Here is a 25011-nt window from a genome sequence, read left to right as displayed (position 1 = left end):
GGACCAGATCCTGAAGTCTTTAGTGTCTCTTGCCCCGATAATAGATGCCAGTGCAGCACTTTTCCTCCCAGTCTCAGTTCTGTTACCCATAGAGAACCACAGCATATTCATCTACACTATCTTGTAACAATTCTAAATGCAACCTTTTCACAGTCATAGAAAAATGCAAATTAAAACAAAAATGGAACATACCAAACACCCACAAGACTTAGATAAAAATATTCATTTATGGTTTTTTATCAGTTTCATAATAACATTTTCCTGTTAACAAGCGATTTTTTTCCTCTAACAGCATTTGTATAGATAACATGCAAGTTCTCCACCCCATCCTCCTCTTCTACTTTTTTCCTTTCTTTTTAATTTTCATTGTTGTGTAAATTAGGGATTTCTGTATGACTATTTGCAAGGATTTTTTATAGAGGTGAGGATAGTCACCCATGCTAAGAGACTTTAATTTTTTTTTATTAGAGAGGCAGAGTTAGAGAGTGATAGAGAGAGACAGAGAGAAAGGTCTTCCTTCCATTGGTTCACCCCCAAAATGGCTGCTATGGCCAGGTGCTGCGCCAATCCAAAGCCAGGAGCCAGGTGCTTCTTCCTGGTCTCCCATGTGGGTGCAGAAGCCCAAGCACTTGGGCCATCCTCCACTGCCCTCCCAGGCCACAGCAGAGAGCTGGACTGGAAGAGGAGCAACCGGGACTAGAACTCAGCGCCCATATGGGATGCTGATGCCGCAGGCGGAAGATTAACCAAGAGAGCCATGGCGCCGGCCCGAGACTTTAATTTCTCTAGTGCAGCACGTTTCTCTTCTGTAGTCACAAAAATCAACAAATTTTTCAAACCTTGTTTGTCCTCACAATCCTTTATGATATCTTGCCTCTTTGCAAGTATACACCTTTTTCCCAAAAGAACTTCTACCTCCCCAGTCCCATTCTTAGACAATCTTTAGCAGACAAATTATATGGTTTTTGCTCTCAAGATGTATTGCTCACATTTAAGAAGTATATGTTCTAGGGACTGGCATTGTGGCGTAGTGGGTGAGGCTGCCATCTTTAGTTACAGCATCCTGTGTGGGCGCTGCTTTGAATCCTGGCTGCTCCATTTCCCATCCAGCTCTCTACTGTGGTTCAGGTCCTTGGGTCCCTGTACCCGTATGAGAGACTCGGAAGAAGCTCCAGGCTCCTGGCACAGCTCTGGCTGTTATGGCCAGTTGGGGAGTGAACCAGCAGATGGAAGGCCTCTCTCTCTCTCTGCCTCTCCTTCTCTCTTTGTAAATATGACTTTCAAATCAGTGAATAAATCTTTTTTTTTTTTTTAAAGAAGTATATGGTTCTACTTTGTTTGCTTTATGATACCCATTATTTCCGGTCTCTTGCTCTCTTTGTAACTTCTTTCCTTTGTGTATCCTGAGCGATAAGTGTTTTTGGCATCTGAACCCAGCAGTTTTGATAAAGGAAGTCACAATAGTGCTGAGGGTGTTTAAGAACAGGATGTCAGGGAGAGTTGTATAAATGCAGATATCAGAAATCAACAGTAACTAAGAAAAAACAAACAAACCAAAAGGATGCTGCCCCCATCAGAGTAAGAACTGCCATCACTGAGAAGGGCAGGTGCAAGGGGGAGGGTTGGAGACAGAAGGCTTCGAACTGTTTGGGTGAGGCACCCAGGGGCGATAGATTCAAGAGAGAAAATTTGAGCCAGAGACTTAAAATCCTTCCAAACTGCCCTTCACGTGCCAAGGATGTAGTATAGCCAAACATTTCTGCAAATTCAAGGACTCAGGGAATACTGTTCACATTAAGTCTGATTGAAACATGTCCCAGATGGGCTGATGCTGTGGTGTAGTGGGTAAAGCCATTGCCTGCAGTGCCAACATCCTGTATGGGCGCCCGTTCAAGTCCTGGCTACTCCACTTCTGATCCAACTCTCTGCTATGGCCTTGTAAAGCAGTGGAAGATGGCTCAAGTCCCTGGGCCCCTGCACCCTTATGGGAGACCCAGAAGAAACTCCTAGCCCCTGGCTTTGGATCTGCCTGGCTCTGGCCACTGTGGCCATCTAGGGAGTGAACCAGCGGATGGAAGACCTCTTTCTTTCTCTCTGCCTCTGCCTCTCTGTAGCTCTGCCTTTTGAGAGGAAGAGGGAGGGGGAGAGGGAGGGAGAAGGGGTGGGAGAGAAGAGGGAGAGGGGGAGAGGGAGGGAGAAAGAGAGAAAAAGAGAGAGAAGATCTCCCAAAGATGATCAGTGAACCTTCAGCAGGTCTGGGGTGAACACTGATTATACTTAAAAGAACTAAGGAAAACAAGGGTTAACCTAAAAGTTACTGAATAAAATATAAACATTGTATTCATATAAACTTTCAGTATGGAGTCTGTTATTTAATCTGCAGTTTAATGACATTTTATTCTAGTGACTGCCTTTATAACTGGAATTTTATATAATACCAATAGAGCCATTTTTTCCAGAAAGTATCTTGTAATTCCTACTATAAGCACTGGATTAATTTGTTCATAAAATTTTATTCTTTTTCCTCCCTAGATTTCTTTAATTTTAGTCAACAGTGTTATTAGTTATGGGCTGAATTGTGTCCTCCAAAAATTCCTGTGTTGAAGTCCTTACGCTAGTACCTCAGAATGATAGAGTATTTGGAGAAGGTCTTTAGAAAGGCAAGTTAAAATGAGCTCCTTAGGGTCAGCCCTAATCCAATCTGACTTGAATCCTTACAAGAGGAGGAAATTCAGACACAAGGAGAGAGCCAAGAAAAATGTGGGCAAATGGAGAAAAGGCCATGTAAGGCCACAGTGAGAAGGCCATTTGCAAGCCAAAGAATGAGACCTCTAGAGAAACCACACCTGCTGACACCTTGGTGGCACATCCTTGAGAACTGTGAGAACATACATTTCTGTTGGTTAAACCACTCAATCTGTGACATTTTACTAGAAGACTAACACAGGACGTCATTTGTAGTGTTCCCTAGTTGCGCTGTACTATGGAAATTCAGAGTGCCCATGCAATAATAATGTAGAGTAATATGATAAAATGTGCTTGTGTATTGGTCATACTGGTAAGTATATGCTTCATTTCCTGTCCATAAATTACAGATTGCATTAGAAGTAACATATTCTGCTTTACGGAGCAAAAAATATAAATGAAGAATAGGCATGAGTTGTGACAAGTTAGGATTTCCATGTCAAAAAAAGTACTGCCAGATAAAGGTTTCACATTATAATGAGATAAATTTACAATTAAAATACACTGTGGATGAGAATTCTCAACAGTGAATAATAGCACATCTGCCACTTCTATGCCAGCTGACCTCTGTTCTTCCCCTCACCACACCCATCCCTCTCTTGTAGCTTCTTGTCCTAGATCTGCTGATAGCAGCTGCTTTTGCAGTTGGTGCATCTGTAATTTCCATAGTCTCCACCCCCAGCCCCTCACCCCTCGTCTTGACTTCATGGGAGATGTTTTTTGGTGGGCATTTGTCTTCACTGCTATCTCTTTGATTTTAATGATTTGGAGGGCAAAAGTAAGAATATTCAGTACTGAGCAGCTGACACAAACACTAGAGTCTTTACTTCATTGGCAAGACTTCTAAGAGAATTGAATGAAGCAGTAACAGCAGGAACTCTTGTACTCTTCCAGACCTTAAGGAGATTACTTCTAAAGTATCACCACATGTTGTTGCAGGTACTTCATAAATATCTTTCAACAGGTTAGAGTTCCATCTATTTTGATTGTACTAAGAACTTACAAAATCAGAAATGAGTGTTACCAAACTTTCTCTCCTTGATACATATTTATCAAGATGGATTTTTATAAACTGTAAGTTTTTATACTTAATTTTGGTATTGTGATACTAGCCTATAATATTTTCACCTCTACCCTTTTGGGATATTTCTTTTAAAGCTCCTTTATATATTCAGGCTTTCTGTTTTCCCTCGAGTCAGTTTTGGTCATTCATATACAGTTTGTTGCCGTTATTATTATATGAGCTGTTTATTTTATTCAAGTTTTAACATTTGATGACAGTAAAATTGTTCATAATTTCATTTGAGATCTTCAAAAATTCTCTGCTGTATTGGTAGTTATATATTCCATTTTTCTTTGAAATATTGCTTATGTGACTTTACTTTGTCCTTCTTTGGATAAGTCTATAGGCTTTTTTTTTAATAGGCTTTCAATTTTTAAAAAATTTACTGTTTGAGACTAAGAGTTCTCCAATCTGCTGCTCATTCACTCCCCAAATGCCTGCAACAGCTGGGGCTGGGTGAGGCTGAAGCCTAGAACTCAATGCAGATCTCCCCAGTATGTGGCGTAACAAGATTTTTTGAGTCATCACTGCTGCCTCTCAGGGTCTGCTTTGGCAGGAAGCTGCAGCCAGGAATCAAATCAAGGTTCTGCATGGGGGATCCAGGCATCTTACCCACTGGGCTTACTGGCCACTCCAAGGCTGCCTTTCTAAGAACCAGTTTTAAGCTTTATAGATGTTTTCCATGCATTTTATCTCAATATTTGCTGTCAGTGTCCTCTGGTCATAGACTGCTAAGAAATCACTTATAACTGAATAAGTTGGATCTATTATTTGTTGCAACAAGGAATAATGTGCATCATGAGGAACTGCAGGTCATCTCAGGAAAGAGTATTAGAAAAGACCTGTTAACGTACTTGGTCTTCGCCTGGGTCTTTGCCTGGGTGAGTTGAGAGGGTTGAAGGAAGTGGGATTTGCTTTGAATTTTGATGTTGTCAGGAAGTAGAAGTACTTTGCAATAGGATATTTTAATACATCTTATTCTTACAGACAGACTAGAATGAGAAGGCTTTAATAAAAAAAAATTCACATGAGCAAGGAAAGGGGCTATCTGGTATTTTAGGGTTTACACAGTGACTTCAATTTAGTCTGTGCTTAAGCAAAATTGTAAAGTGGTCATGATGTTTTTCTTCTTTATTACTTTATTGTGGTTTCAGAGAGAACTTGTCTGATATTGGTGAACTGTGAGATTATTTCTGTCCAATAGAATAACACAGGCTAGCTGTGAGTACTAGGTTAGCTCCTAACTATGTAGTTCTAGCTGTATTTGTGTATATTCCTGGATGTCTGGATAAATTCTGCAAATTTTCTATGTTGAAAATTATGGCCAAAATAAAACTTATCATAAATTCATTAAAAATGCTGTTAGCAAAAAAAATCATTTAAACTGCTGGTGAAACTATATATTGGTATAACCATTTAGGGAGTGGTTTAGCTCACTTAGACTAACCACGCCTACGCCTATGTCCCAGAAATTTCATTTCTATAAATATAGCCAGTGGAAATGAGGACATGGTAACTTTATTTTAATAGCTCAAAATTGGAAATAATCCAAATGTCTATCATAAGTAGAATGAGTAAATATATTATAGACACTTTTATGCCAAGAATATATTAAACAAGACTGGAAGAAAAACATGAAATTGCACATACACATGAACCAGACATGTTAAGGGGAATAAGGCTGATCCAATATTCTATGCATTTTAGAATTACATTGATATAAAGCTCAAAGACAGAAATATCCATTTTGTAGAAGTCAGAATGGTGATTGTCCTTGTGCAGTATGTTGATTAGGAAACCACTGAGCAAGCTAAAGTTAATTTATATATATATATATTTTAATTTCATGGGATTATATATAAATAAAAAATTACAGAGCCATGTATTAAGGATTTGTACACTTTCCTGAAAGAAACTTAACCCTCAAAAAACAAGGGGCCAGTGCTGTGGCATAGTGGGTAAATCCCATATCTGTGATTCCACATGGGCACCAATTCAAATCTTGACTACTTAACTTCTCATCCAGCTTCCTGCTAATGGCCTGGGAAAAGCAGTGGAAGATGGCCCCTGCACATACATAGGAGACCTGGATGAAGATCCTGGCTTAGGCCTGGCCCAAGCGCTGGCCATTGTGGTCATCTGTGGAATAAACCAGCAAATGAAGATCTCTTTGTTTCTTCTTCTCTCTATATAACTCTGCCTTTCAAATAAATTGATATTTTAAAAAAAAGAAAACACAAACAGCAACATCAACCATCGATGTGGAAAAAAATAGAAAAAGGAGCCCTTATACACTGTTGGTGGGAATATAAATTAATACAGCCATCACGGAGAATAGTATGAAAGTTCCTCAAAACAATTAAAAACAGATCTATCATATGATTCAATTGCCCCATTTCTGGGTATATGTCTGAGTAAAATAATGAAACCAGGCTATGAAAGATACTGCATTCACATTGCAAAACTACTCACAATAGCTAGGATTTAGAATCAAATGATATATTCATTGGTGGCTGAATGGATAAAGAAAATATGGTTTATGTACACAATAGAATAGCATTCTGCCAAGAAAAGAATGAAATCTTGATATTTGTAGCAAAATGGATGGAACTGAAGATCATTATGTTGTGTAAAATAAGCCAAACAGAGGAAGACAAATACATGTTCTATCATATGTAGAAATTTTAAACATTTATATATTCAATCTGAATTTAAAATAGTAATTGCTAGAGGCTGGGAAGCATGGAGGTAGTGGAGAGGGGATTGTAGAATGGGTACTAAAACACATAACTGGTTCTGGTGCTTTTCTGCACAGTGTGGTGACTATGGCTCATGATGTATAATATCCTAGATAAAGAACTGGAAGACAGGAGTTTGTAGGCTACGACACAAAGAAAAGATAAAGCAATGGAGAGAGTGGTTGTGTGGTATGATTGGTTTAAGTTGTTATATACGTGTTGAGAAGTTACATTGTACTACTTAAATGAAGTATTAACATGTTAATCCAAAACTTAATAAATTTTAAAAAATGAAAAGGGAAAGAAAATGACCAAAGTTGCTAGCTACTTACAGCCATGTTCCTCTTATTCCTGTCAGAACTAGAATACGATTCCAGACTTATCTTTGGAAGTTCAAACCAATAGAATTTAAGTAGTGTGATGAGCACCATTTCTAGACTATGCTCATAAAAACCTCATGAATGGGTGTGTCTCTTCCTTGCTTTTTGCTCCTTTGGGCTGTGATAGCTCCTACATTGACCTTGCAAACCACTACTCAACAAAGCATAGGCTTTTTTGGCTGGACTGAATAGTTCTGGGGAGGATGGCTTGGAGAACTGTTCAATGCATTATATTGTTTCTGAGCAAGAAATAAACTTTTACTGCATTTGAACCATTATACATTTTAAGATATCCTTGTTATGGAAAACTGACTACCCCAGTGACTACTGGAAAGATGGCATAAGAAGAGGTATAGAAAAATTAATCAAGAATTGAATTAAGAATTAAGGATTAAAGGGAGAAAAAGCCATTTAGGCCTATTTACTTTTGTTATCTCCATAAAAAATCCAAATGGAAGAAATATATAAATAAGACCATAAAGATAAGAGAAAATATAGGCAAATGGCTTATCGCTGAACAATACTACATTTTTACAATATAAAAAACTACAAGGAAAAAGACTTATAAGTTTAAATTAAAACACTATAAACAGAGCCGGTGCTATGGCATAGTGGGGGAGGAGGAGGGGAGAAGGAGGGGGAGGGACAGGGACAGGATCATCCACTGGTTCACTGGACCAGGCTAAAGACAAGGAGGGATGTCACAGACCCAAGTAGCTGGGCCATTTCCTCTGCCTCCCAGGGCATGCATTAGCAGGAAGCTGGTTAACAGTGGAATCAAAACTGAAACCCTGGCAGTCTGAAACAGGCTGCAGAATCTCAAGTCCCATTGTAACTACTGTGTTAAATGCCTACACCAAGATGGCACTCTTTAGTGTAAAGATTCTTCATTCATTCAGCAGAATGCTTTTTATTTTCAACCCTGTTTTGTGTATGTGCATTTGTGCCTTTTTGGTGTTAAATAGTATCCTATTATATATTAAAAAAAACACCATAATTTGTTTACCCTTTTTTCCTATTGAAGTTCACCGGAGCTCTTTCTATTTTTCATTTACTATGAAGCTACTATGAATACTCAGATCATTTTGTGAAAACATGTTTCCAGTTTTCTATCATGTGGCAGAAGAACTCAAGCTCATGTGTAGATATATGCCTAGTTTTATAAGAAAATAATTTTTTGCCAAACTGGTTACACCACTTTACATTCTCACCAACCACACATGAGAGCTATACTTGCTTCATAATCTTTCCATAATATGATATTGGCAGTCATTTTCATTTAAGTCGTTCTGGTATATGGGTAGTGATATCTCATTGGGGTTTTGATTTGCATTTCCCAATGACTAATGATATCACATTTTATGTGTATGTCCAGGGCTTTTCCCCAAAACTGAAGTATGTTAATTCTTCAGTATTGAATTATCTAAGCTTTCAAACTCCTGTTGCAATTATGATCAAAATGGCTTTAGTTCTATTCCCTTGAGAAATACCAAAGTCTTAATGTTTAGTCATTCTCTTACCTTTCCATTACATAAAGCTTTCCTCTCCTTCAGGAAACTTGTTTATATTCTATTTACATGGGTTCCAAACTAGTTTTGTTAGCATTATTCCCAGGTATTTTAATATATTTGTGGATATTTTTAAAAAATGTTTGCTTTGTTTATTGATGTTACAGGGAAGGTTGGTTTGCAGTGAGTTATACCGTATCCCTGACTGTCATTAAATTCTCCTGTAAGTTACAGTAGCTTCTCAGCTATAGTTGCAATCACATTAAATAAGTCAGTCCTTTTCCAAGCAGATATATTTTTTTCTTTAGTTTATCTATTGTATTGCCTAGAGTTGTGGTTCTAAAGCATGGTTATTTTGCCTTTCAAGAGACATACTAATAGGTCAAGGTCAGGGATGGAGCTAAATATGTTACAATGCACAGGGCAGCCTCCCTCCTCCCATTGTCATGTGACCTGAAGTGTCAATTACACCAAGGTTGAGAAACTATGCTTTAGAACTTCCAGAAAAGCACTAAGTAGTGTTGGTGATAAAATAACTTTCTCTTACTCCCGATTTTTTTTTTTTTTTTTTTGACAGGCGGAGTTAGTAAGAGAGAGACAGAAAGGTCTTCCTTTTTTCGTTGGTTCACCCCCCAAATGGCCGCTACAGCCAGCACGCTGCGCCAATCCAAAGCCAGGAGCCAGGTGCTTCTTCTGGTCTCTCATGCAGGTGCAGGGCCCAAGCAGTTGGGACATCCTCCACTGCCTTCCCAGGCCACAGCAGAGAGCTGGACTGGAAGAGGAGCAACCAGGATAGAATCTGGTGCTCCAACTGGGACTAGAACCCGGGGTACCGGTGCCGCAGGTGGAGGATTAGCCTAGTGAGCCACGGCGCCAGCCATCTCCTGATTTTATTGCAAAAACTATATTCATTAATAAGTACAAAATTGGTTGTAAACTAATAATAAGTATATCCTTCAGGTAAGAGTAATGCTTCCTAAACCAAGGAGTCTTAAGTTTTCTTTGATTTTAATTTGAAGAAAACCTACCATTCTGTAAATTTAAAGTACATATACAAATCAGGAAGGAGAACTATTAAGATGTAAGGTTTCACCACCTAGCTTCTACCATAGCCATTTGTACTGGCTGAGTTCACCAAATCCTGACTGTCCTGTTTTATGGTTCACAGAGGAGGGTAAGGTCCCTAGGAAGATTATCAATCTCAAATTGGTAGAAATAGCCCTTCTGCAATAGAAATCTCTTTACACATAAAGCAGATTTATTTGCATGCACAACAATGAGGATAGGAAGGAAAGTCATCTTTGGGCAAGTGGAAACCATCAAGGCTTATGTAGACCCACTACATTCAGCTGATGGCTCAGCAGACTTTTCTAATTGCTCCATACAGGCAAGATGGTATTCCAGATAATTTATGTTCTTATTCTGTTTTTCCAGGAATTCCCCCACAAAGTGAAAGAGCTATAGAAATAAAACAAGGAAGGACTCACATTAAGAGCCATGTCTGCAATAAGAGTAACCTACACAATTGTAGCCTACACATCAGCATACCTGGGAGCCTACTGGCAGCAACAGCATTTTAAGAAGGGACCAGGTGAGTCTCATGCATACTGATGTTCCCCACTGCTCTAACACATTCAAGACCTCTACTTTCAATGAGTTTGAGTGTTAGGATATCTCATCAAAAAAACAGATTAAGTAAAATCAGCTACAGCAATGCTTGTCAATCCTGTTGATTTGAATCACATGGAGATTTTGAGTAGCTACCCAGACTCAATCGCCAAAGACTGAGATTCAGGTGGGTTGGCGTAAGACAGGTGTTTGTACCTCTTCAAAGCATCTCAGTGAGTTCAATATACATTTAGAATTGAGAACTTGTGAGCCAGAGTATTCTCTTTACTTTGACTTCCAGGGAAGCTACGTAGTTGGTAAGAAAGAAGTTACCACTTCCTGGTTATTAGTGAGCATTCTACCTTGAAGACTTCAGAGAAGTCTGTAGAATAATAAGTTAACATTAACAGCTACTTTTGTAGTGAGGGCCTAGGATAGGCGTTCTCAACATGTGGCCTCCAGCCAGTGACAGCATCACCTGGGAACTTATTAAAAATGCAAATTCTCAGATCCCACACAAAACCAAATCAAAAACTGGGAGATGAGGCCCAACAGTTTGTTGCAGTAAGCTCTCCAAGTGATTCTGATGCTCAGTAAAGCTTCGATATTTCTGGTCTAGGAGATTCATAAGCAGGAACATTATTTTAATTACCCAGAGTGCATAATTCCTGGGAAGACTTTTCCATCTTGTGCTGAACTGCATTCTTCCTTTCCAGGACACCTAATTTCCTATCCCCATCACACTCCCAGAAATAAGTTCCCAAACTTCCTTGGAGACAAATAAGCACCTACTGAGTGATCCACTGCCTTAGTCACATTTCTGAGAAGCAGCTCATACCTTAGAAGTGAAAGAGGACACTGCTCGTCAGAAGCAGTTGACGACTTACATCTTTTTCACCAGTGTCAGAAGCTGAAGTCTGCAGGTCTTTCAGCAACTTGCTTAGTACATTCTCCATGAACAGAGCAGACTTTAAGGCTTTCACGCCAGTTCCCCAGTTATCCATAGCTGGCCTCTGTTAGAGAGGGAGAGAGAGGGGTGATTGTCCTTCTTCAGGCGCAGTTTTGTGAGAAAAGCCAAACAAGCATTTAGCAGCAAAAAATTTACCCAAAATGATGACACATGTTGCCCTCAAGGTCAGTTGCTGAGAACAGGTAGGAACATGCATGATGCAGCAAGCTATGCGGTAACCAATGATTTTAATTCTATAGTCCTGGTGAAGGCCCCATAGAGGTGATCATAGCAAAGTTATATACTCACCTGAATTACCGGAAGGCAGATTTTGCCCTCACGTTTCCTCAGATATCTCAGGAACTGCTTCGCATGCTCCCTCTTCACCTCAGCCTGCTGCTCAAAGAACACGGCAAAAGGAGGAAATTCTGTGTCCTCACCGTAATAACAGGCCTGGGACAGAGGAGAGAATGGAGGTGCGAGAAGCTTATTTTTCAGCTGGAATCTTACAGGAACTCACTTTGTGCTCTTGGTGGCTGTCCAGAAAGAGACATTATTTGGTCAGCCGCGTGCGCTCTTTTTGCCTTATACTTCCTGAGGGCCCTGGCTGTCTCCCGGTACCTAGCCCATTTCCAAGAGCAGTCACCCAGATTCCAATATATTGGCACATGTCTTTAAGGGTTAGATTTGTGAACCTACATGCTAGCCCTTGTATTGATTAATTATGTAGACATACAATTGAAACCCAGCATAAGTTTCATGACATTTTAAAAATATCTCATTAGTCCTAAAATGTTATAAAATGCATCTACACTAACTACAGCACCACATATAGGTGTAACATTATTTATTCAGCCTGCCACAGGTGTTTGATGCCCAGTTTTGTGAATCCACTAGAAAGAATTGTGATTCTCTCTATCATAGCCCATAGTTTGAAATCACAGCTCTTATTCACCAGGACCCCAAGCAGTAATATTCTAGCCACTGAGTAGCTTCTCATCTAGTATCACACTATAAATAAGGTCATAAACCCTGTAACAAGGGAGTTAGAAGGTAATCCTCACGCAGATCAGAGCTAAAACCTCCCTCTCAAAACCCATACAAACCATAGATAAATAAGCATCACTGATGTTCATCTGGTAAGATGCTACGTGGTTAATCATAACCCTACACTCTTCATGGAAGGGGCCGTGGGCCTGGTATTCCATCCCAGTCTTTGGAAACTCCAGCTGTAAAAAGCACTACCCACAAAGGTGAGGGACTTCTTAAATACTAGCAGGCAAACAGCTAGCCCACTCCTTTCAACAAGATGACATTCCACCCAGCTGAGAGTAGCTGTAACTAATTTACCAATAAGGGCCCTGTTTCTAAATGAAAGAACTAATCTGATCAGAGAAAATGGTGGGAGGAAAACGAGGTTGCTCTTCCTAACTATCCCAGTTGGCGTTCAGAATTCTCTCCTTTTCTGTCTCTGCTGTGATCTGAGAAGCCCATGATACTTCTGAAATCGTGTAGCAGTAATGGAATAGGGGAACTGCCTTTATTTTTCCCCTTCCTTTAAAGATCATGTGGTGAAGTATGATAATTTTCATGGTGAATGTAAGAAGTTTGGGTTGGCCGGCTCTGCGGCTCAATAGGCTAATCCTCCACTTGCAGCGCCGGCACCCTGGGTTCTAGTCCCAGTCAGGGCACCGGATTCTGTCCTGGTTGCTCCTCTTCCTGTCCAGCTCTCTGCTGTGTCCCGGAAAGGCAGTGGAGGATGGCCCAAGTCCTTGGCATGGGAGACCAGGAGGAAGCACCTGGCTCCTGGCTTTGGATCAGCGTGGTGCGCCGGCCGCAGCGTGCTGGCTGCAGCGGCCATTGGGGGGTGAACCAACGGAAAAAGGAAGACCAGGCCGGCACCGAAGCTCAGTAGGCTAATCCTCCGCCTTGCGGAGCCAGCACACCAGGTTCTAGTCCCGGTCGGGGCACCGGATTCTGTCCCGGTTGCCCCTCTTCCAGGCCAGCTCTCTGCTGTGGCCAGGGAGTGCAGTGGAGGATGGCCCAAGTGCCATGGGAGACCAGGAGAAGCACCTGGCCCCTGCCTTCGGATAGGCGAGGTGCGCCGGCCACGGTGGCCATTGGAGGGTGAACCAACGGCAAAGGAAGACCTTTCTCTCTGTCTCTCTCTCTCACTGTCCACTCTGCCTGGGAAAAAAAAAAAAAAAAAAGTTTGGGTTAAAATACATTCTTTGCCAAAAGGGACCCTAACTAAGGTGGCCTCCTTGCCTTTAGGCCAACCACACAAAATCAGTCTTAAGGTTGAATGTGATGGAGTTCTGAAGCACCAAAATCATATCATCTGAATTTAGGGGAGTTTTATTGATAAACTGACCTTGGTGGGTCTGTAAAGAAATGACTACAGGAAGCAGAATATTTCACCAGGAGAAGAACACATGGGCTGTTGATGCAAGATGTGCTAATGGCCTCTCCAAATTATTTGTTGAGAACCTTTCGACTCCTACCTCAAATTATCTCGCAGAGGTCCCCACCTGCCCTAACATACGCCTTCTCTCTTGCCTCCTTTGAGGGCACTTTTGCTTATTTTGATATTTCTACAGCTCATAGTGGAATATTTGTAAATAATATGCTCTGGGTCATTGTTGATTAATAAAAATGCATTTTTTTCACTTAAGTGAAGTGTAAGATTCCCCATGCCTGGCATATTCCTGGTTTGAGTTTAAGCCAAGTCTGTTGGACTTAGTGGAAGTGGCAGGTCACCAAAAGTCCATCTCCATGAGGCAGTGAGGGTGAATGGCCTCCTCAGGGAGACCTCTTCCTAGGAGAGGGAACCAAACATTGCAAGTTTGGCCCAATCACAAAGATAAGGTCATCGTAGGGAGAGGATAACTATAAAAAAGCCCTGTTATTTGTTACTTTTGTTTCCTTATCCAATACTGCCTTTGTCACCAACTGAAATCATAACTTAGTCCCTGGAAGAGAGCATACCTTAAATGAGTGCTTCTCAAACTGATTTGTGTATGAATCACGTGGGGCTCTTGTTAAACTACAGATCTCAATTCTTGGGATCTGAGATTCTGCGTTTCTCAGATGCTTCTGGTTCATGAGCCACACTTTGAGTGGCAACATGGAAAAATGGAATTAGAGGTCAAGTTTATTGTGAGTCAAAAAGCTTTTGAAATTCGTGAATAGTTGTTTTTATAATATGCATTTAGCATGAACTTTTGACAACTCCTTGTGTACATGGATTTCAAATTATTTTTGCACCAAAATCAATGTACTTTTTAATGCCCTGAATCCTTTGAAGTACCCTCATACATTTCTAAAAAAGCTATTTCTTTATAAAGTCTATAACACACAATGGCATTGCTGGGGAGTCCTCTAACAGGATGGGACAATGGGATGTTCCTGTGCTGGGCCTCCAGAGACCACTGCACTGCATCAGTGTGTCCCAGCTTCAGGAACTCGGTGGCAGCATCCCAGGGAAGGCAGCAGTGCCCTGGCATGCTGCAATATCTAGCATCTGAAGGTTAACACAGATGAAGAGGAAAGAAAACAGTAACTGAACTGATAGCTAACCAATTTTGCTCAGAATACACATAAAACATTACCTCTTAAAACTTTCCGGGACAGTTGCTAAAAAAAAAAAAATCTGTTTTCTTATTGCTAATATGAGCTTATCCACAAAATAGCAAATCTGGAAGATAACAGATTTACTTAGTAGAAGCTATTATGATGATTTGGCTATTTCTGGATCATTTATATGGTTCCTCTATGTAAACATGACATGATTCTACCATTCCATCTGGGCCATTACACAGAACTGGATACATATGAGGAAAATATTTCTGTTCTTGTAGCTATGTACTATCAAGAAATCTTGCTAACCACTTAAAAAACCAACCTCATCAATGTATACAAAACTGAGTGGAAAGAAACACAGCAGCAGCAGTAAGAAGTCACCCAAACTGTGGTAGAATCACAGCTGATTTTTTTCCCTTTTTCCTTTTTTCCATATTTTTAGCAATCCTATACTATTAATTGTTTTGAAAAAAGAACAAGACAGGTAATTTTCTGGAGCTTTAGCACAATGCCTTTCCCTAAGAGAAGCACCACATATAAATTTCTGTATTTTTTTAAACTACAAATATAAGGCATAATCACTATAAGGTATTACAATAGTACAGAAATATATAGAAAGTACTTGAGGGGCCGGTGCCATGGTGCAGTTGGTTAATCCTCCTCCTGCGGTGCCGGCATCCCATATGGGCGCTGGTTCTAGTCCTGGCTGCTCATCTTCTGACCCAGCTCTCTGCTGTGGCCTGGGAAAGCAGTAGAAGATGGCCCAAGTTCTTGGGCCCCTGCACCTGCGTGGGAGACCAGGAAGAAGCACCTGGTTCCTGGCTTCGGATCAGCGCAGCTCTGGCTGTTGAGGCCATTTGGGGAGTGAACCAACAGAAGGTGACCTTTCTCTCTGTTTCTCCTTCTCACTGTCTGTACCTCTCTCTCTCAAATAAATAAATAAAATCTTTTAAAAAAAAGTGCTTGAAAAGTTCATGGAAAAATGAATTGAAATATTTTTATTTTAGTAGCCCAAATTTTGAAACACATGTGTAATTTTTTAATAATATTCATTACCATTAAGCAAATTTTTGAAGACTCCTTACATTCTTAGATATTGAAATGTTGGGCATCAAAATAAGCATAATTTAGTTGCATTTTCCTTAAACTTTTTGAAGTACACTCAAAATGTAGAAAGTGAAAGCCTATGGCTAACACTTTAGTTCCAATATTTATTAAAATGTCATTCGATCCATAAAATGATTGTTACATTTTGACAATTTTATGAATTGACTTTATGAATTGACATGGGTATGATCAGATTAGTTATGTGATATCTGTGTACTCTCTCTGCTTGAATGTGGTGAAAATACAAAGGCATTTTAAGAAATAATATAACTCTTAGCAGGCATGTGTCACAGCAGGTTAGACTGTCTCTCATAATGCTGGCATCCTAAATGAGTACCAGTTCAGATCCAGGGTGCTCTGCTTCAGTCTAGCTCCCAGCTAATGTACCTAGGAAAGCAGCAGAAAATGGCTCAAGTATTTGGATCCCTGCAATCCATGTGGGAGACCCATATGGAGTTTAAGGCCCCTGGCTTCAGTGTGGCCAAGCCTTGGCCACTGTGGCTATTTGGGGAGTAAACCAGTAGACAAAAGATTTCTCTGTCTCCCCCTCTCTCTGTTACTCTGCCTTTCAAATAAATAAATCTTTAAAAATTATACAACTTCTAATTTTTTTGAAAACTTAATCCAAATTTTTGTCTTTTATTTATTCATTTATTTACATTTTATTTATTTATTTGAAAGACACAGAGAGAGAATCTTCTATTAGCTGGTTCACTCTCCAATGCTCATAACAGCCAGGGTTGGGCTAGACTGAATCTAGGAGCTTTGAACTCCCTCTGGTTCTCCCACAAGAGTAGCAGGGACCTAAGTACTTGGATCATTACTTGCTGCCTCCTTGGGTCTGCAGTAGCAGAAAGCCAGAATGGAGAGTGGAGCAGGGCTCAAATCCAGGCACTTGGATATGGGATGCACAGGGAATCACATGTTAGGCATATTTAAAAGAAAAGGCAACATTTAAACACAGTAGTGGGCATTGAGTGGGTCTGCAATAAATGGTTATGAATGAAAGAATTTATTAAGATAGCTCAAAGAAATGATAGGCTTTAAAAGTTAGAAATGTTACAAGTGATTCTGATGAAAAGTGATGGCATCTGTAGAAATCTGTCTTCCTACATGTACATTCTGGACCCTCTACAAATAGCCTTCAGACTCAGCATGGCAATCATATTCTCCAGAACATCTTTCCTGATTTTATGTCTTGATTATACTCATTCTTCCCATACCTTTGTAACTGTATGCTTATTCATACTTCTTCACTACTTAATAAGCTCCTTGAAGGCAGTTATTATGTCATGACTTGGTGATTCCAACATCCAACATCTAACATCAATCATATATCAGGACATCATAGATAATTAATAGATGGCCATTCATAAATGGATATAAAATGGCTAAAATTTAAAGGAAAAGTACAAAATATGGATGATAAATACACAAGGGGAATAAAAATATAAAAGAATACCAGGATGTACAAACATTCACATGTTTATACACTTTTAAAGCCAAAGACCAACAAAAAGAATTCTAGGGTAGAGAAGAGAAGTACAAGATGTAGTTAGGAGAGGGAGATATAAAAATATCTCCCAAGAAGAACAAAGTAGGGAGACAGACACACACTAATAGGGTAAAAAGTACAGTGTTAATCAAGGACAGGGAGAAGGCAGAATAATAAAGTTTGTATATGGAAAGAAAATCAAAACTCCAATATTAACAGAGAAATGTAAGTGAAGTATAGGGAAGTTGGAAGTCCAAGTAGAGTAGGATGAATATCAAATGCAAGAATGCATCAATTATTTAAGTCAGGACACATGTCTATGTATAGGTGACTTGTATTCTTTGGTTGCAATAAAGACATCTAGAAATAATGTAGGAAACACTGTTGTTGATATATTGAGAAAAATGCCAACATATAACTAAAGACTTACGATATCTTGTTGATGATTTATATGTATTATATCTTGATGGCCATTTATTGGATTAGGAGCAAAACTTAGTAAGACTTTCTGGAGACAAGATACAAAGCATTGCACTCAACCATGTCCTGTTTCCTGTTTTCTTTTTCAAGTCAATGATTTGGACTGATAGTTTTGCACTGTAATCAAATTTACAAATGCCATCAATCTGGAAGGATTAATTAGCACACTGAATGGCAGAACCAAGTATCAGTAGAACTGAAGAGGTTAAATCAAATGATTGAAGCTAATATGATTAAATGTAATTGAATAAATATGTCAGGTTAGTAAATCACTAGCCTGTAAATAGTAAGAGAAAATACCAAAGAAATCATATGAAAAATACTTCAAATTTAATTGGCTTTTATGACCAGAGAGTTGACAGAAAAGCAAATGAAATACATTTTTTCTCTCAGGTGAAAAAAGATGTTTTAGTGAATGGTTAATCTAATTGCAGAGGCCACTATGCACAAAAAGGAAGAGATTTTTTTTTTCTTGGTTTCAGGCTTCATGATTTTCCTGGCCTGAAGGCACTGCTCATGGAATTATTGCTGCCTTGACCTTGAACTTGTAGGCCTCAGCCTGGTCTGCCAGGAGCTTCTGGTGGCTCTTTTATGGCCTTCAGCTTGTAGATGTATACCATAAAAATCTGCTTTGTTTAATACACACTCCTCTTCATCTTCAAGTACAGGCTGTGAAACATACTGTGGTTAATCCTAGACCTCAGGTCTGCACTGGCCCTGAGCCTAGCAGAAAAACCTGACTCTGGGTGGGGTAAAATAACAGGAGATTAGGACCTAGAGAATTTGTGGTGCTACTGAACTGAGACTGTGAAAAAAGAGACGGTAGGGGAGAGAACTCACGGAATTCACGTGAGTACTCTCCAGAGACGCTACAATTCCGTAACTTTGGCAACCCAGTGGGAGACTGAAGGAGAATTTGAGCCCACTCTGAGGGCAGAACAGATTCCCTGTGTGGTCCTTGAGAAAGAGCTTCCAATCTCTGGCTCCAGTGGGTATATCTTTTGCCTGCTAACTACCTCCAACTTCTTTCAGCTGTGCAGAATTACTTCCCTCTTGAATCAAAAAAGAAAGAGAGAGAGAGAGAGAGAGAGAGAGAGAGAGAGATCTACCACGCCTAACCTGGGAGTGTCACCTTTGGCACACCAAACAGAGCTCTCAGGCCACACCCATCTCAAGCCTCTAAGGCTCCATCAAAAACAGACAGTCCACTTAATCTAGAGTCATAGTATAACAAGAAAAAGCACCACAGTGAAGAAACCAAATATCTCCAATATGCCAAATAACAAATGCAAAAACCGAGGTAATAAAAACAAGGAAGTCACTATGACGCCCCCAAATGAAAAAGACACCCCAATTCAAGATTATGAAGATGATGAGATAGAAGAAATGCAAGAAGCAGATCTCAAAAATTGATAAGAACATTAAGAAGTTCTCAAAAACAAATTCTTGAACTACAGAAATCCTTAATGGACAAGATAGAAAATCTCTCTCGTGAAAATGAAATATTAAGGAGGAATCAAAATGAAATGAAACAACTAGTAGAACAGGAAACTGTGATAGTGACGAGAAATCATAATAAAGTGAAGAATTCAATAGATCAAATGACAAACACTTTAGAGAGCCTTACAAACAGAATGGGTGAAGCAGAAGAGAGAATATTGGACTTAGAAGACAGAGAACAGGAAAGGATACAGTCAGACCAAAGAAAAGAAGAGGAAATTAGAAAGCTTCACATTCTTTAAGAAAAATGTAAACCATCCACTTTTTTAAAGATTTATTTTATTTATTTGAAAGAGTTACAGAGAGAGGTAGAGACAGAGAGAGAGGTCTTTCATCCGATGATTCACTTCCCAGATGGCCACAACAGCCGGAGCTGCGCCAATCTGAAGCCAGGAGCCAGGAGCTTCCGCCGGGTCTCCCACACAGGTGCAGGGGCTCAAGGACTTGGGCCATCTTCTACTGCTATCCCAGGCCACAGCAGAGAGCCAGACTGGAAGAGGAGCGGTTGGGACTAGAACAGGCCAGGGTTTTAACCTGCTGTGCCACAGTGCTGGCCCCAACCATCCACTTTCAATAGGCTAAAGGAAATAAGGAGTTATACTAATTACATTTGATAGTGGATATGTATATGTGTTTGTGTGTGTGCATATTTATATATATAAACATATTTTGCACAAAATGAAAATAGACTAGGAATAAACTAATATTTTAGATTGTATGTTGATTCTTTTATATATCTTGGATATAATCACAAATTTTAGAAGTCTAAGTCTATATATAATGTTACCATAATAGTACTTCTAAGGCTTTAATTATCAATATGGATTTGTGGCCTAGTGAGATGCATGTTTTTTCAATGAAAAAAAATGAGTTTAATATTTTTGAATTTAATACTTTTGGATTGGCAACCTGGCCATCTTCCAACAGAAGGGATACTATGGTCTTCTTGGAAGAGACTTTAGTGTCTATATATTATGAACATATACTGGTTATCATTTCTTAAAATGAGAGCAGACCATTATACACACTTTCCTACCTGTGTTTCAGACACACACATCATCACCACTATGAACAATGTTAACAGCACCAACACCAAAAAACTTCCACAGTGACCTGTAATTTGACAATACATTTCTTGATCACCATGCTGAAAATTAGAAATGTGCCAGGGGATTCCAATATACTGCAGGCAGTGTTATGTCACAGTGCTGGCCTCTCATACTTTTGTAATCTTTACACTTTTTTAAACAAGATTTATTTATTTATTTATTTATCTATTTGAGAGATAGAGTTAGAGAGAGGGAGAGACAGAGAGAAAGATCTTCCATCCGCTAATGCACTCCCCAAATGGTCGCAACAGCCAGAGCTGAGCCGATCCAAAGCCAGGATCCAAGAGTTTCTTCCAGGTCTCCCATGCAGGTATGCAGGTACAGGGGCCTAAGTGCTTGAGCCATCTTCCACTACTTTCTTAGGCAATAGCAGAGAGCTGGATCAGAACAGAAGCAGCCAGGACTTGAACGGGTGCCCATGTGGGATACCAGTGCTGCAGGTGGAGGATTAACCTACTGTGCCACAGTGCTGGCCCCCTTGTCATCTTTATTCTTATGGTAGGGACACAAATAGGAGATTTTAAATGAATAAGTGATGTTATGTGCTGTGTTGTGCCAGGTGAAGAAAGTAGGCTCTACTAGAGACTGCTTAGGTTTGAATCCTGTCTCTGCCACTTTAACTAAAGTCACTGTCAGGAGTGTGGCCGTAATGACCCAAGTTCATTTCTCTTTCAGTGTTGAAAATTAGAAATGTGCCAGGGGATTCCAATACAATCCCATCAAGATTGCATGTACCAATGCCATCTCACTAGTCCCAGTGATCAGTTTCAGTTCACAATTGATCACACCAATAGGTCTAAGAGTCAAAGGGATCACACAACTAGACTAGTGTCTGCAAATACTAGCTGATAGAATCAAAAAGGGAGAGAACGATCCAACATGGGAAGTGGGATACACATCTGACTCATAGAATGGCAGATGTCCTAAATAGCACTCTGGCCTCAGAATCAGCCCTTAAGGCACTCGGATCTGGCTGAAGAGCCCATGAGAGTATTTTAGGCATGGAAAGCCAAGACACTCTGGAAAAAAAAACTCGATGAAAGATCTCTGTGAGTGAGATCCCAGTGGAAAGAACAGGCCATCAAAGAAGGAGGTACCTTTCTCTGAAGGGAGGAGAGAACTTCCACTGGGCTATGACCTTGTCTAAATAAGATCAAAGTCAGCGAACTCAAGAGGCTTCCATAGCCTTGGAGACTCATGACTAGAGCCTAGGGAGATTTCTGACACCATAAACAAGAGTGTCAAATTGTTAAGTCAACAACAGGAGTCACTGTGTACTTACTCCTCATGTGGGATCTGTCCTTAATGTGTTGTCCAATGTGAATTAATGCCATAACGAGTCATCAAACAGTATTTTACACTTTGTGTTCTGTGTGGGTGCAAACTGATGAAATCTTTACTTAATGTATACTAAATTGATCTTCTGTATATAAAGGGAATTGAAAATTAATCTTGATGTGAATGTAATGAGAGAGGGAGCAGAGATGGGAGGGTTGCGAGTGGGAGGGAAGTTATGGAGGGGAAAAAGCCATTGTAATCCATAAACTGTACTTTGGAAAATTATATTTATTAAATGAAAGAAAGAAAGAAAGAAAGAAAGAAAGAAAGAAAGAAAGAAAGAAAGAAAGGAGGGAGGGAGGGAGGGAGGGAGGGAGGGAAGGAAGGAAGGAAGGAAGGAAGGAAGGAAGGAAGGAAGGAAGGAAGGAAGGAAGGAAGAAAGGAAGAAAGAAAATTAAACTCAAAATTTACCCTGGCTCAGCAATTGTCTACCCATCAAGTTCTTGGGTGTCTGCCACCCACATGGGAAGCCCAGATGACATTCTGTGCCCCTGGCTTCAGCCTGGCTCAGACTCTGCTGTTGTGGGATTTTGGGAGAGAACCAGCAGATAAAGGATTTCTGCCTCTTTCTATGTCATTCCTTCTCTCTCTGTCTCTCCCTCTCTCTGTTACCCTGCCTTTCAAATTAATTAATTAATTAATTCCAGGCTGTTGTTCAAGGGAGTAAGTAACAGAGAGACGCAACATGAGCCAACAAGGAATATTTTTATAGGATACAGAATTCTAGCTTGAGGGGCTGGCATTGTACAACTGGTCAAGCTGCTGCTTACAACATGAGCATCGCAAATTAGAGTGCTCATTTAGAGTTCTGAGTGCTCTGCTTCCAATCCAACTGCCTGGTAATGTGCCTAGGAAAGCAGCAGAAGATGGTCCAAATACTTGGGCCCATGCCAACAACATGGGAGACTTGGATGAATTCCTGGCTACTGGGTTTGGCCTGGTCCAGTCCTGTCTGTTGTGGCCATTTCAGGAGTAAACCAGCAGATAGGAGATATTTCTTTCTCTTTCTCTCTCCTTCTTTCTCTGTCAATCTGCTTTTCAAATAAATAAATGCTTTTTTAAAAAAGAATTCTTGGTCAGTAAGATTTTATTTTCTTCAGGACTCTATGTATGAAATTCCATTATCTTCTGGACTTCACTGGAAATCAATCATTATGCATATTATTTTTCCTTTTGTATATAATGTATCCTTTATCTCTGGTTGCTTTCAGTCTTTTTATCTGTGGTGTCCATTAGTTTGAGTATAAAATTACAAGTTCTGATTTTTGTTCACATTTATCCTACTGAGTGTTTGCTGACCTCCTTATATTTATAAACTGATGTTTTTTACCAAGTTTTGTGGCCATGATTTCCTCAAATGTTGTTTTATCGCCATTTCCTCTTCTCTTTTTATGACTCATGATATACAGATCTCTTGATACTGTCTCGGGCTACTGGGGCTCAGTCCATTCTTATTTCAGTCTTTTTTCCTTTCTCTTATTATTCAAGTTGATCATTGTCTATTGATTTATCTTCCAACTCAATATCTCTTTTTCAGAAATCTTCAATTTTTTTTAAGCCAATCCATTGAATTTTTCAGTTTTAGAACTTCCACTTGAATAATGGATTAATTTTAGCTGGTCTGTGTTGGCCATATGCTTATATCCAAAGATACTTACCCTTGGCCAATGCTATAGAATTTATTAACTAAAGAGAAAAGATGTTCCCTAAACATCTTACAGATGAAAGGAGCATGGATAATGGACATATCTGCTGTGGATATTTTAAGGAAAACAATTCTTTTTTTTTATTTGACAGGTAGAGTTATAGACAGTGAGAGAGAGACAGAGAGAAAGGTCTTCCTTCTGTTGGTTCACTCCCCTAAAGGCCGCTATGGCTGGCGCTGCACTGATCTGAAGCCAGGAGCCGGGTACTTCCTCCCAGTCTCCCATGTGGATGCAGGGACCCAAGCACTTGGGCCATCCTCCACTGCCCTCCCAGGCCACAACAGAGAGCTGGACTGGAAGAGGAGCAACTGGGACTACTACCTGGTGCCCCAACCAGGACTAGAACCCAGGGTGCCAGCACCACAGGCAGAGGATTAGCTGAGTGAGCCATGGCGCTGGGCCAGAGAAAACAACTCTAAAAATTTTGTAACTAATGGTAAACTACAGTGTGGAATATGGACATCAACTTTAATCTCCATTTTGATTTTTTTAAAAAAGATTTATTTATTTATTTATTTGAAAGTCAGAGTTACAGAAAGAGAGAGAGAGATCCGCCATCCACTGGTTCACTCCCCAAATAGCCACAATGGCCAGTTTTGGGCCAGGCTGAAACTAGGAGCCAGGAGCTTCTTCTGGGTCTCCTAAGTGGATGCAGAGGTCCAAGGACTTGGACATCTTCTGCTGCTTTCCCCAGGCACAGTAGCATGCAGCTGGATCAGAAATGGAGCAGCCAGGAATTGAACTGTTGTCCCTATGGGATGTCAGCACTGAGGATGGTAGCTTAATCTGATGTACCACAGCATCTCCTCTCCACTGATTCTTAGTATCATGAATTAACTTCCATATTAATTAAAGTTAATCATAGTTATTTCAGAATATTAAGAAAAGAAAGGGTCAAAGGCAAAAACAAAAATTAAAAGGGCATGGAAATTAGAGTGTATTCAAAAAGAAGGGAAGGAAAGATATCCAAAGAGAAATTTGATCTATTTCAAATTCTTATTAATTTTGATCTTGATCCATCAAAGGGCCATACCAAAGAAGAACCTTAAGGTTTTTAGACAATTGCTGTATGCTAAATAGCTAGCATATCGTATTTCTATTTATTCATATATAAACACTGAGAAGTTTTTTCTTATTATCCTCTTCTTACTGCTGAGGAACAGAGGTTTAACAAGTCACATTATCAGCAAAAGCTGATACAGTGATGAGTAAAGTTAGATGGGTAGACAGTTGCTGAGCCAGGTGAATTTTTAGTTTAATTTTCTTTTTTTTCATTTATTTTTACATGTAGAGTTATAGGCAGTGAGAGAGAGAGACAGAGAGAAAGGTCTTCCTTCCATTGGTTCACTCCCCAAATGGCCACCACAGCTGGCACTGTGCCAATCCAAAGCCAGGAGCCAGGTGTTTCTTCCTGGTCTTCCATGGGGTGCAGGGCCCAAGCACCTGGGCCATCCTCCACTGCCCTCCCAGGCCACAGCGGAGAGCTGGACTGGAAGAGGAGCAACCGGGACTAGAACCCAGCACCCATATGGGATGACAGCGCCACAGGCAGAGGATTAACTTAGTGCACCACGGCACCGGCCCCTTGAGTTTAACTTTCAACACTGAAAGGGAAATGAGAAAAGTTGGAACTAAGTGATGTTTCTCCCATGAATCATCAGAAAATTTCCATGCTGCTATCTGCCTAAACTATAGACCAGCAA

The 25011-nt window shown here is 40.0% G+C and overlaps 1 protein-coding gene and 1 pseudogene across 1 annotated transcript in view; one reads left to right on the top strand and one right to left on the bottom strand.

Moving 5' to 3' along the window:
- CPOX (coproporphyrinogen oxidase) overlaps positions 1 to 25011 on the top strand; it is a 217103-nt gene that overhangs the window by 92604 nt on the left and 99488 nt on the right. The gene's annotated exons all lie outside the window — the stretch shown is intronic.
- Positions 1 to 25011, bottom strand: part of LOC100355064 (cyclin-C-like) — an 88862-nt pseudogene that overhangs the window by 60148 nt on the left and 3703 nt on the right.

This window comes from Oryctolagus cuniculus, chromosome 4 (genome assembly GCF_964237555.1).
Source record: "Oryctolagus cuniculus chromosome 4, mOryCun1.1, whole genome shotgun sequence".
In the NCBI taxonomy this organism is placed as follows: domain Eukaryota; kingdom Metazoa; phylum Chordata; class Mammalia; order Lagomorpha; family Leporidae; genus Oryctolagus; species Oryctolagus cuniculus.
This window is presented reverse-complemented; position numbering and strand designations above follow the sequence as displayed.